Raw genomic sequence first — 13,971 nt, 5'->3', positions numbered from 1 at the left:
GAGTCAGTCTGTTCACCTGTCAAGAGTGGGGTGGAACTGAGTCAGTCTGTTCATCTGTAAACAGGGGTGTGGAGCTGAGTCAATCTGTGTACCTGTAAACAGTGGGGTGGAGCTGAGTCAGCCTGTTTGCCTGTAAACAGTGGGTGGAGCGGAGTCAGCCTGTCCGCCTGTAAACAGGGGGTGGAGCGGAGTCAGCCTGTTCGCCTGTAAACAGGGAGTGGGACTGAGTCAATCTGTGTACCTGTAAACAGTGGGGTGGATCTGAGTCAGCCTGTTCGCCTGTAAACAGTGGGTGGAGCGGAGTCAGTCTGTTCACCTGTAAAGAGTGGAGTGGAACTGAGTCAATCTGTTCACCTGTAAACAGGGGGGTGGAGCTGAGTCAACCTGTTCATTTATAAACAGGGTGTGGGACTGACTCAGCCTGTTCACCTGTAAACTGGGGTGTGGAGCTGAGTCAGTCTGTTTACCTATAAACAGGGGGGTGGAGCTGAGTCAATCTGTTCACCTGTAAACAGTGGGGTGGAGCTGAGTCAGCCTGTTCACCTACAAACAGTGGGGTGGGACTGACTCAGTCTGTTCACCTATAAACAGGGGGGTGGAGCTGAGTCAGTCTGTTCACCTATAAACAGGGGTGTGGAGCTGAATCAATCTGTTTACCTGTAAACAGTGGGGTGGAGCTGAGTCAATCTGTTTGCCTGTAAACAGGGTGTGGAGCTGAGTCAGTCTGTTCACCTACAAACAGGGTGTGGGACTGACTCAGTCTGTTCACCTATAAACAGGGTGTGGGACTGACTCAGTCTGTTCACCTGTAAACAGCGGGGTGGGACTGAGTCAGTCTGTTCACCTATAAACAGGGGGGTGGAGCTGAGTTAGTCTGTTCACCTGTAAACAGGGGGTAGGACTGAGTCAGTCTGTTCACCTGTAAACAGTGGGGTGGGAGTTGAGTCAGTCTGTTCACCTGTAAATAGTGGGGTGGGACTGAGTCAGTCAGTTCACCTGTAAACAAAGGGTGGGACTGAATCAGTCTGTTCACCTGTAAACAAGGGGTTGGGACTGAGTGAGTCTGTTCACCTGTAAACAGGGGCTTGGGACTGAGTGAGTCTGTTTGCCTGTAAGCAGGGTGTTGGGACTGAGTGAGTGTTCACCTGTTGGTTTCCGTGACATTGGTATTCTTGCGAATTGTCCTGATGAGTGCAAAACGAAAAGCTTCAACAAAAAATGCCCATTTTCTCAGTAATACACAAGGGCGCAATTTTATTGCCCCTTCCACCAGTGGGATCTTCTGGTCCCGCCGAAGTCTTGCATATGTCCTGATAAGTGCAAGTTGAAAAACTTTAACAGCATGTCTCTTTTTTCAGCAAGGCTCAAGTTAGCAAATGTAACACTGTAACTCAAGAAAGGAGAGAGAGAAAAACAGGGAACTACAGGCCAGTTAGCCTGACATTAGTCACAGAAAGCTAGTATGCTAGGTGCAGCATGCAATTGGGGAAGTAAACCGAATGCTGCAAGGGAGTTGGGATACAAAAATAAGGAAGTATTATTATTATTTTTGATGAGAACACATCTGGAGTTACATGTCCAGTTTTGGTGTCCATATCTGAGGAAGGGTACACTCGCCTTGGAGGCAGTACAATGAAGGTTCACAGGATTGATTCCCGGGATGAAAGGGTTTTCCTATGATTAGGGGCTAAATGGCCTACTCCTCTTCCTATTTCTTAAAAGAAGCTGGAGGCTGAGTAAATCGAGCCTATATTCTCAGGAATTCAGAAGAATGGGAGGTGATCTCATTGAGATATATAAGATTCTGAAGGGGCTTGGTAGACTAAACATAGAAGTTTCATCCTCTGGCTGGCTGGGGAATCTAGAACGTGGGGGCACAGCCTCAGGATAAGGGGCTGATCATTTAGGGCTGAGATGAGGAGAATTTTCTTCACTCAAACGGTTGAGAATCTTTAAAATTTGATACCCCAGATGGTTGTGGATGAACCATTGTTACGTACGTTTAAAGTTGGGATAGACAGATTTTCAAGGCAATAAAGGAATGGAGAGCAGACAAAAAATTGGAGTTCGGGCAGCAGATCAACCATGAACGTGTTGGATGACAGAGAAGACTCAAGGGACAGTAGGTTCTACGCCTGCTCTTATTTCATCCAGCTCTCATCGGGGCGGGGTGGGGGGTGAGGAGGAGGAACAGGACAATGGAAGTAGCAAGTAGCACGGGGGTGGGGGAGGGATGAAGGGGAAGAGGAGAAGGGGCTGTGGGGGAGGCAGGGTCGGGGGTGGAAAGTGAGGAGTGGCAGAAAGGGCAGGGGGCACAAAAAGGGCAGGGGGCACAGGAGTGGTAGAAAGGACAGGGGTGCAGAATGGCTGTGGGGTGGGGGGTTCAGAAAGGTTTAGTAATCCACGGGCCACAACTAATGCTTTGGCAACACGAGTTCAAGTCTCATTCCAGCAGCTGGTGGAATTTAAATTCAATTAATAAGTAAACCTGGAATTAAAAACTAGTCTCAGTGACGATGATCATGAAACTACTGGATTTTCGCAAAAACTCATCTGCTTCATTAATGCCCTACAGGGGAGGAAATCTGGGGACAGAGGTGGGGGATGGGGGTGGGGGAGACGGGGGTGGGGAGGGGGTGTGGGATGGAGGTAGGGGACAGGGGGGTAGGAGGAGAGGTTGGCCACGGTGGAGTGGAGTCAGGTAAGGGAATGGAGGGGAGGGAGAAAGAACCCAGAGGGAGCGGTGGAGTGGGACGAGAATGAGCAGACAGGAGCCAACACTGACCCATATGGAGACTGGGACGTGATATTGCTTTTCATGATGAAAGCAACATCAGGCAGAAATTTACGTTGCCCCCGCCAACGAATTTGTGGACGGGGGTGGGGGTGGGGGAGCTGGTGATCAAAACATTTCTTGAGTGGCCTTCCCACTGGACTCCCGGCCTGGCTATAATTTTACAGATGGATGGTCAAGGCCTAGGCCAGCCCGCTCACCCTTGCCCCAGTTGAGGTCCTTAAGCGGCCAATTATTGGGGGTGCTTCCAGCAGTACCCTCCTTTTAACATCGGGTGGCTCCACCCCACCCCCAAAAGGTCTGGCTCCTGCAGGTGCTTCTTGCCTTCTCCACCCACACCCCATCCCCTCTCTGGCCACCCCTCTGGACCTCAACTCCCCACGCCACCTGAGACCCTGAAAATGTGCCTGGTGCTGGTGTCTTCTTCAGGGTCATATGGACTCGAAACGTTAACTCTGTCTTTCTCTCTGTTAGACCTTTCTTTCTGCTGTTAGACTTGTTGAGTTTTTCCAGCATTTTCTGTTTTTATTTCAGATTTCCAGCATCTGCAGTATTTTGCTTTTATCTTAAGGCTCTGGAGACCCAGGTTCGAATCCCACCACAGCAGATGGTGGAATTTGAATTCAATAAAAATCTGGAATTAAAAGTCTAATGGTGATCATGAAACCATTATTGATTGTTGTAAAAACCCATCTGGTTCACGAATGTCCTTGAGGGAAGAAAATCTGTCATCCTTACCCAGTCTGGCCTACACGTGACTCCAGACCCACAGCAATGTGGTTGACTCTTAAATGCCCTCTGAAATGGCCGAGCAAGACAATCAGTTGTAACAAACCGCTACAAAGTCACAAAAAAGGAATGAAATCGGACGGACCACCCGGCATCGAACTAGGCACCGGAAACGACAACACCAATCTCCGCCCTGTCAACCCTGCAAAGTCCTCCTTATTAACAGCTGGGGGGCTAGTGCCAAAATTGGGAGAGCTGTCTCACAGACTAGTCAAGCAACAGCCTGACATAGTCATCCTCATGGAATCATACCTTACAGATAATGTCCCAGACACCACCATCACCATCCCTGGACATGTCCTGTCCCACCGGCAGAACAGTCCCAGCAGAGGTGGTGGCACAGTGGTGTACAGTCAGGAGGGAGTTGCCCTGGGAGTCAACATCGACTCCAGACCCCATGAAGTCTCATGGCATCAGGAGAAACATGGGCATGGAAACCGACTGATTACCACATACCGCCCTCCCTCAGCTCAGAGCAAGGGAGAGAATCGCAGTGACCCAGAGATGGATAGCAGAAGGAAGTCTGTGATTTTACTCTTCACCATATCCAGCAGCTTCATACTCCTGTGGCTTTTATATGTTATAAACTTCTTAGAAACATAAAAACTAGGAGCAGGAGTAGGCCATTCGGCTCTTCGAGCCTGCTCCGCCATTCATTATGATCATGGCTGATCATCCAACTCAATAGCCTGCTCCCGCTTTCTCCCAATATCCTTTAATCCCTTTCGCCCCAAGAGCTATATCTAACTCCTTCTTGAAAACATACAATGTTTTGGCCTCAACAACTTTCTGTGGTCACTAATTCCACAGGCTCACCACTCTCTGGGTGAAGAAATTTCTCCTCATCTCAGTCCTAAATGGTCTACCCCATATCCTCAGACTGTGACCCCTGGTTCTGGACCCCCCACCATCAGGAACATCCTTCCTGAATCTGCCCTGTCTAGTCCTGTTAGAATTTTATAGATTTCCATGAGATCCCCCCTCATTCTTCTGAATTCCAGCGAATATAATCCTAACCGGCTCAATCTCTCCTCATATGACAGTCCCACTATCCCAGGAATCAGTCGGGTAAACCCTCGCTGCACTCCCTCTATAGCGAGAACATCCTTCCTCAGATGAGGAGACCAAAACTGCACACAATATTCCAGGTGTGGTCTCACCAAGGCCCTGTACAATTGCAGCAAGACATCCCTGTTCCTGTACTCGAATCCTCTGGCTATGAAGGCCAACATACCACTTGCCTTCTTTACCGCCTGCTGCACCTGCATGCTTACCTTCAGCGACTGGTGTATGAGGACACCCAGGTCTCATTGCACATACCCCTCTCTCAATTTATTGCCATTCAGATAATAATCTGCCTTCCCGTTTTTGCTACCAAAATGGATAACCTCACATTTATCCACATTATACTGCATCTGCCATGCATTTGCCCACTCACTCAGCTTGTCAAATCACACTGAAGCATCTCTGCATCCTCCTCACAGCTCACCCTCCCACCCAGCTTTCTGTCATCTGCAAATTTGGAGATATTACATTTAGTTCCCTCATCTAAATCATTAATATATATTGTGAACAGCTGGGGTCCCAGCACCAATCCTTGCGGTACCCCACTAGTCATTGCCTGCCATTCGGAAAAAGACCCGTTTATTCCTACTCTTTGTTTCCTGTCTGCCAACCAGTTTTCTATCCACCTCAATACACTACCCCCAATTCCATGCGCTTTAATTTTACACGCTAATCTCTTATGTGGGACTTTGTCGAAAGCCTTCTGAAAGTCCAAATAAACCAAATTCACTGGCACCCCCTAATCAACTCTACTAGTTACATCCTCGAAAAATTCCAGTAGATTTGTCAAGCATGCTTTCCCTTACGTAAATCCATGCTGACTCTGTCCGATTCTGCCACTGTTTTCCAAGTGCTCAGCTATTAAATCTTTTATAATGGACTCTAGAATTTTCCCCACTACTGACGTCAGGCTGACTGGTCTATAATTCCCTGCTTTCTCTCTACCTCCCTTTTTAAATAGTAGGGTTACATTAGCTACCCTCCAATCTGTAGGAACTGTTCCAGAGTCTATAGAATCTCGGAAGATTACCACCAATGCATCCACTATTTCTAGGGACACTTCCTTAAGTACACTGGGATGTAGATTATCAGGCCCCGGGGATTTATTGGCCTTCAATCCCATCAATTTCCCCAACACCATTCCCCTACTAATACTGATTTCTTTCAGTTCCTCCCTCTCACTAAACCCTGTGTTCCCCAACATTCCTGGTATGTTATTTGTGTCCTCCTTTGTTATATTGTATCATTACAGGAATTAATACCAAATATTTGAACAATTCTTCATACATCTTTCGAGAAGCTGGAATTATGCTGGCTGAATTAAATTGCAGTACAAACACATTTGTTTATGGGGTGACCCGGTCCAAGTTCAGGGAGCAGTTCAAGAGCGCAGTGAAATATCTGGTTACATCAATTATTCAATTAATGAATAAGCAAAAGAACTGAGAGCAGCCCAGAGGTGGATTCCAGTGTTTCCAGTTCATAAATATAATATTTATCTTCAGACTTCCAGCAACTGAATGAAACCACGAATCCCCGGGGTCTGAAATACTGGCAGTCTTGGGGGGAGTGGAGTGGTGTTGAGGGGGTAAGTGGTGACAGAGGTGCAGAAGAGTCACTGTAGCCCCTGCAGGACAGGAGGGAAAATGACAGCCACAGTGCCTCGTCCACATCCATGGGCTCAATCTCTTAATTGATTAGCATTTCATTTTGGGAGACACTTTATTGAGTCATTCTCCGTTCCATGCTGCCACCTCGAGGAACAGAGGGTTACCTCCGCAATGGCAGCCGAAGTTGTGGCTGGGGATTACAGACTGATTCACAAACTGGTGAACCACAGCAGACCTGGTCAGGTAGTTCATATCAGCAAGGGGCACAAAAGGGACAGAAGAAGATCCTGAGGGAAAGGAGATTAGGGAAAGCAGGGCAAACCAATCTCCAACTTTTAAAAGAAGGGGTCTGGAAAACAAACAGGCAGCTTTCATTGTAGCAAACCAGGACATGTCAAGGAGTTTGCTGGTATGCCCACAGAACCACAGGGAACATTACAGCACTGACCATGTCACGAGATCTGTAAACCTCTGAAAACACCGCAGGGCAGTCAGATATCTATCAGGATTTTGTACTCAAGGAGAAGATGCCCTGTACTGGTTCCAAGGAACCGAAATAGGAGATTAGCATTCTGCAAGGTACTGGGTGCTTACAGATGCTGCTAGCAGGAAAATTGAAGATTTCCCACTCAGAAACAGAACAAATTCCAGTGTATTAGTCAAAGGAATCACTGGAGAATGTATTGAGGTACCATTAGTAAAAATTCACTTAGATGGTGAGCTTTTTGGGGGCTGATATCAGTGGGTGCAATCTCAAGCTTACCCATACAAGGGGTTGAGATTTTATTGGGGAATGACCTACCAGCTGATGTAACGCCCAAAAATTCAAGGACAGTCCAGGGAGGCTGCAGAGACCAGAGGAAAACAGCAGAATTCTGCAGGGGTGCAGAAAGCTGGAAAAGTTCAGCTGCCCTGCAGGATCGAAGGAACCCATGAGGGTTGAAGTGGCTCAAGAGGAGCCACTTGAGTCAGAAGAGGCTGAGACCAGGCCAGTAGAATAGAGGCCAAGGAAGGACCTGCAGAATTTAAAAAAAAATGAAGGGAGTGACTCAGAAATTTGGGTTGGCAGGCACTTTCTTCTTGGTGTTAAAAAGGGTCCAGGTGAGTTCCAAAACAAAGGGAAATGCCTCACCTAGTTGAAGAGGCACAGGGCAAGGCAGCAAAACCTAGCCAGCCACCTGTGAATGCAGGTGACCCAAAATACATGGGGCAAATTGGGGACCAACCCAAACGACACAATAACTGAACTGGGGAAATCATTACCCCTTAAGCCAAACCGCGCTTGCAACAGCACAAAAGGAAGTTCAAGGGCTGCTGACACTTTCCAAGGGTCTTAAACAAATTTACCCCATCCATCATCCTAGAAATTCAAGTCCTCATTTCCACCTGAATTACCCAGCTCCTGGATTTTGGACACAGCCAAGCAAGGGTTAACTGCTTGACAAAACCTTTCTCCAGACGGGCAACTTGATTTGCATATTGAAAGGCTTTGGCCAGGATTTGACAGTGCCTCCTGCCCGGCGGGAACTGAATGGAGATTTAAATGACTTGCCGCTTCCGCCGGGGGTGGGGAGCACACCGCAGCGGGGCCGTAAAATCCTGGCTTTTGTGTCCAAGGCAACCAACGAAACTTGGCCTGCCTCTAGGAGCCAGCACGAATTCTAAACTTCCTTCAAATGCTAACTGCTTTAAGCGTCCTTTATCTGATAATTTCACCTATGGTGAGCTCTTACACAATATCAGCCAAAACCATCCACCACATAAAATGAAATTGGGAAATACTGGGAAATAGGAATAGCAAACGGTTTGGCATCAGCCAATTGTGTGCGTGTGGAAAACAAATATGTCAAAAAAGGAAAATGGAATTTCAATTTTTTCCTCAAAGGGAGGAGGGACGTTACACTGCATAGTTATGACCTTACAAACTTTTAGAAGAGCCAATTTGAAGGTTGCATTTTGTAAACCTTGGACTGAGTTTAAAGGCTGTTTCCAAAATGGACGCTGAGGGTCAGTTGACTTTCTCCTTGTGGATTCAGGCTGGGACCCCTTCAGCCAGGCAAAGAGGAGACATCCTCAGACATAAGCATCTAAAACTCAATGAGTGTTCCAAGAGTGAACGGAAGCTCATTGACTTGATGGTCTGTCCTCCAAACACAAGAGGCGCAATTGCCGCATCCCACCTGAGCCGGTTTACTGGGTGGGCGGGAGCCGAGAGTCTAGTGGGAGTCAAAAAAAAAATCGGAAACCCGCCGGAGTAAAAACAGTTTGCGATTCTCCAGATGGTGGGTTAATGATGGGCTGGGTATCTCACGTACGCCATTTGCATCGGATACCATCTCATGAATGACTCATTAAAGCAGCTTCCTGCCGGAATCACGTGCCGCCTTGCATCACGCCAGCTGGAAATCACGTCGGTCTGAATCTTGTGCGCGTGTCAGGCCTCACTTCGCTCGTGACTTTGAGGTGAGTGCAGCCCAAGTTGCCTACCTCCCACAGCGCTGGTCTTGTTGCGATGCCAGTGGAACGCCGTGCTGCTGGCACTGGAGGGCTGCTCTCCTCCCGGTGCTTGCCTCCGTGGTCACAACGACACTACTGTGCAGCGGTACTCAGGCAGGGCTCAACTTTCATACACTGACCAGTATTGTGACCGGGTGGGGGTGGAGAGGCCTCCTTTCGGTGGGTGCCCATCTTTGTCCCGATGGACACTGGTGTGCAGCGGCACTCAGAGAGGGCCGAGCATTCAGAGATGAGCACATCCACCGGGGAGCGGGTTTGAGAGGGGAGGGGCATTATGTGGAAGGGTAAGCACATGAGGGGAAATGGGGAAGGAAGGGTGGGCAAGGGGTTAGGGGAAGGGGAGAAAGGAGGCATGATGGAAGACAGAGGGGCAGGAAGACTTTGCAAGGTAGAGGAGGAGGAGGGGGAAACGATGAGAGGCTGAGGGCAGCCTGACGAGGGTAAATAAAATGCGAACAAACAGGGAGGTGAAAGAGGAACCACATGTATGAATGGAAAGGAATGAACGCAGGGGAAGGGGGTTGGGGGTTGTTAGTGTGCAACAAAAGGGAGGGGTTGCACGCAGACTCAAAGTGGGTGGAAGGGGGTGGAGAGGGAATGTTGGGGAGGGAGGCAGTGCAGTCTTCAGTCATCAAGGCAATGAAGTGATAGTCAAAGTCCCTGGTCAGGAGTCAGAAAACACATACACCCCTGGGTCTTTGTGGAAAGCAGTCAGAGAGCAGAGACAACCCAGGGGCTTTGTGAACTTCACAGTGAGCAGTCAGGTAGTGGAGGCAGTCATGGAGTGCAGCAGGCATGCTGCAGGAGTAATCATTGGGAGGGGCAAGGGCTGTGTGCACAGTCAGAATAATGCACAGCTTGGTGTGCAGGGCTGTCTTACATTCTATGCCCATGACCATGCCTGCAGACGGTATTGTGATGGAAGGCATCTGTAAGCTTTCTTTGGGGAACACATAATAAATGGGGGGTTGGGGGTGGTGTATGTGAAGTGTTGCTGGCCGGGTGGGAGGAGGGGGTTGGGGGGGGGTGGTCACCTGGGTAGGTGACCATGCACACAGCCTCCAGTTAAGGAAAGTCCACATGGGCTATGTGCACTTAAGTAGTGATGGGCTCATGGGGGGAAAGTAGGAATGTCCACACAACAACTATGGGATCCAGTAATATTGGGGGAGGCTGGAGAGCAACAGGAGGGAGTTCTACCTTCACCTCGTGAGGTTTGAGGTAAATATCGGGTCCACGGAGAGCCAGGGAGGGAACGTGAAGCTTGTCTCTAAATAGTACTGCAGAACCACCATCTCGTTCTGCTGAAGTTATCGTGCAATTTTAATTCAAAAATGGAAGTGATTCTGAACAGGAGGGGTCTGGGGCCGTGTGGGCAGAGCAGGCTGCTGCACTAAGGGGCCCTTTCTGGAGGCGCCCTCTAACTTGTTGGTGCTGCAAGAGCGACCTGAAGTCTTGTTCTACAGAAAGAAGGAAGTCCCCCTAGCGCAGAAAGCCGTTGGAAGCCAATGCGTTTTTCGGTGCTGAACGAGGAATACTCGTAACTCAATGGTTTCACTTCAAATTCGCTGCCTTTCAGCATCAAAATTCTGAAGGTATAATTTGGGAATTCAGGCACTCGGGGAGGAGGCACAGCTGCAGCATTTATGGCATTCCATTCATGGTGTCCAGTCAGGCGCTCCCCAGAATTGGCATTTCTCACAGGCCCAAAAGTCATCAATCAGAAGGAATGTATTGTTAATTGGAATGTCAGACCATAGATTGGAGGACTGAGCTAGGTTACGTAGCGCCTGTCGCTTAAACCTTCTCACATCAACCAGGGATTGAGAAGTCATGTTGCTGGGATGGCAGCTTGGTCACCTCAGTGTGGGTGGTGGTGCCTCAAAGACAAGGCAACATCAGCGACAATGCAAGTAGAGCAGAAACCAAGGTAGCCCAATATAGTTCCTATAGGTGGCAGATTGTGAGCTTCATTATGTAGAGCCGTTCCTCATTAATGTCATTGATTTCAGAGAGCAAGTCAAATAGGAAATGGATCCAGGGCTCAGTGCTGTCTTTCTGAGGGTCCTCGTGCAGTGGAGGAGGTGAGAGAGGGAGAGGCAACACTGAGCACAGCTCCACCAGGAGGCCCCGCCTGATGTCCAGGGTCAGTGGGAACCAGAGCAAGAGGAGGGACCCAGACAATGGAGGCGAATCTCCAGAGCAAGGGTATTCTGAAGAGGAATGTTTTATTTAAACATGAGTGAGAGACAATGCCGGGCACATCTCTGCTTGTCCCGCGCTCTGGCAGATCACATCTACCACGTTCTTTGTGAAGACCTAACGCCCCATGGAGTTGGAGGGTATCCCCTGCCAGTGGCTTTAAAGGTGGCCACAACACTCAATTTCTTTGCCTCTGGTCTTTCCAGGAATCCACTGGAATGGATCCACTCTCATCCGCAACACAGCGATGCATAAAGGGGTTCACAGATGTCCTTTACATCAGTAACTGAGGTTTGCTCTGGATGAAGGTAGCCAGGCTGCAAGATTCACTGGGAGAAGTGCCCGCGACACTTTAATTACTTATAGGTTCCAGGAAGAGTAAATTTAAGAGCAGGGTAAACAGCCACATCTTTCCTAGCCCTCAATGCCATTACCTTTCATCTCAGGGGATGTCCACCCACTTGCAGCAAGAGCAAGTCCTGCATTCACACTTGCACACTCTGGCCTCATGAATCACCAGGTCATGAACTCTGCAAAGGTCCGTGGTGCCCTCTGAATGCACTCACTCTGGGAAGTGATAGTCCACTGGGAAGCAAGAGCGATGTGAGAAATAGCTTGAAGCATTTGCCGCCAGATAATGATAAAAACACAGCAGCCACTCAGCTGAGGAAATGTCTGGGCATCTCCTCCTTCTGTCCATGTCCTGTCTTGTCTTCTGCCCCTGCCACTGAGGAGACACGATTTCCGTTAGTAACTCAAGACTGGTGAGCTGCCCTCACGCAATGGTGTTCCATGAGAAAGAAGAGTTAGAAGCACATACATCACACGCTTCTAATAAAAATTTTAAGCCATCTCCCTAACATCACACAAGGGTGTGGAGACTATCTTTAGTGAGGTTGACATCATATGAATGTTCATCTCACAAAGGGAGGCTATCATCAGTGAATGAACAGCGATATATTTCCAAGTCAGAATGGTGAGAGGCTTGTAGGAGAACTTCCAGATGGTGGTGTTCCCATCTATCTACTACCCTTGTCCTTCTAGATGATAGTGGTTGTGGGTTTGGAAGATGCTGTGTAAGGAGCCTTGGTGAGTTCCTCAGTGCATCTTGTAGATGGTACACACTGCTACTAATGTGCGTCGGTGGTGGAGGGAGTGAATGCTGAAGGTGGTGGGTGGGGTGCCAATCAAGCGGGCTGCTTTGTCCCGGAAATATGTCAAGCTTCTTGAGTGTTGTGGGAGCTGCACTCATTCAGGCAAGTGGAGAGTATTCCATCGCACTCCTGACTTGTGCCTTGTAGATGGTCGACAGGCTCTGGGGAGTCAGAAGGTGAGTTACTTACCACAGAATTCTTAGCCTCTAACCTGCTCTTGTAGCCAATTCAGTTATGGCTAGTCCAGTTCAGTTTCTGGTCAGTGGTAACCCCCAGGATGTTAATAGTGGGGGTTTACGTTTGGACTCTCCAATGTAGAGGAGACCGCATTGGGAGCAACGAATGCAGTAGACTAAGTTAGGGGAAATGCAAGTGAAATGCTGCTTCACTTGAAAGGAGAGTTTGGGCCCTTGGATGGTGAGGAGAGAGGAAGTGAAGGGGCAGGTGTTGCATCCTTTGCGTGGGCATGGGGAGGTGCCATAGGTGGGGGTTGAGGAGTAGGGGGTGATGGAGGAGTGCACCAGGGTGTCCCGGAGGGAACGATCCCTACGGAATACCGCCGGGAGGGTGAAGGGAAGATGTGTTTGGTGGTGGCATCATGCTGGAGATGGCGGAGGGTGATCCTTTGAATGCGGAGGCTGGTGAGGTGATAAGTGAGAACAAGGGGGACCCTATCATGTTTCTGGGAGGGAGGAGAAGGCGTGAGGGCGGATGCGCGGGAGATGGGCCGGATACAGTCGAGGGCCCTGTCAATGACCGTGGGTGGAAAACCTCGGTTAAGGAAGAAGGAGGACATGTCAGAGGAAGTGTTTTTGAAGGTAGCATCATCAGAACAGATGCGACGGAGGCGAAGGAACTGAGAGAATGGGATGGAGTCCTTACAGGAAGCGGGGTGTGAGGAGCTGTAGTCGAGGTAGCTGTGGGAGTCAATAGGCTTGTAATGGATATTGGTGGACAGTCTATCACCAGAAATTGAGACAGAGAGGTCAAGGAAGGGAAGGGAAGTGTCAGAGATGGACCATGTGAAAATGATGGCGGGGTGGAGATTGGAAGCAAAATTAATAAATTTTTCCAGGTCCCGACGAGAGCATGAAGCAGCACCGAAGTAATCATCGATGTACCGGAGAATGAGTTGTGGGAGGGGGCCGGAGTAGGACTGGAACAAGGAATGTTCCACATACCCCATAAAGAGACAGGCATAGCTGGGGTCCATGCGGGTACCCATAGCCACACCTTTTATTTGGAGGAAGTGAGAGGAGTTTAGGAGAAATTGTTCAGTGTGAGAATAAGTTCAGCCAGATGGAGGAGAGTAGTGGTGGATGGGGATTGTTCGGGCCTCTGTTGAAGGAAGAAGCTAAGGACCCTCAGACCATCCTGGTGGAGGATGGAGGTGTAGAGGGATTGGACGTCCATGGTGAAGAGGAAGCGGTTGGGGCCAGGGAACTGGAAATTGTTGATGTGACATAAGGTGTCAGAGGAATCACGGATGTAGGTGGGAAGGGACTGGAGAAGGGGAGAGAAGGGAGTCAAGATAACGAGAAATGAGTTCCGTGGGGCAGGAACAGGCTGACATGATCGGTCTGCCGGGACAGTTCTGTTTGTGGATTTTGGGTAGGAGGTAGAAGCGGGCCGTCCAAGGTTGGGAGACTATCAGGTTGGAAGCTGCGGGAGGAAGATCTCCAGAGGAGATGAGGTCAGTGACAGTCCTGGAAACAATGGCTTGATGTTCAGTGGTGGGGTCATGGTCCAGGGAGAGGTAGGAGGAAGTGTCTGCGAGTTGACGCTCAGCCTCCGCGAGGTAGAGGTCAGTGCGCCAGACAACAACAGCACCACCCTTGTT

Source organism: Cetorhinus maximus, chromosome 21 (assembly GCF_964194155.1).
Source record: "Cetorhinus maximus chromosome 21, sCetMax3.hap1.1, whole genome shotgun sequence".
Classification (NCBI taxonomy): domain Eukaryota; kingdom Metazoa; phylum Chordata; class Chondrichthyes; order Lamniformes; family Cetorhinidae; genus Cetorhinus; species Cetorhinus maximus.
Note: the sequence above shows the minus strand (reverse complement) of the source record.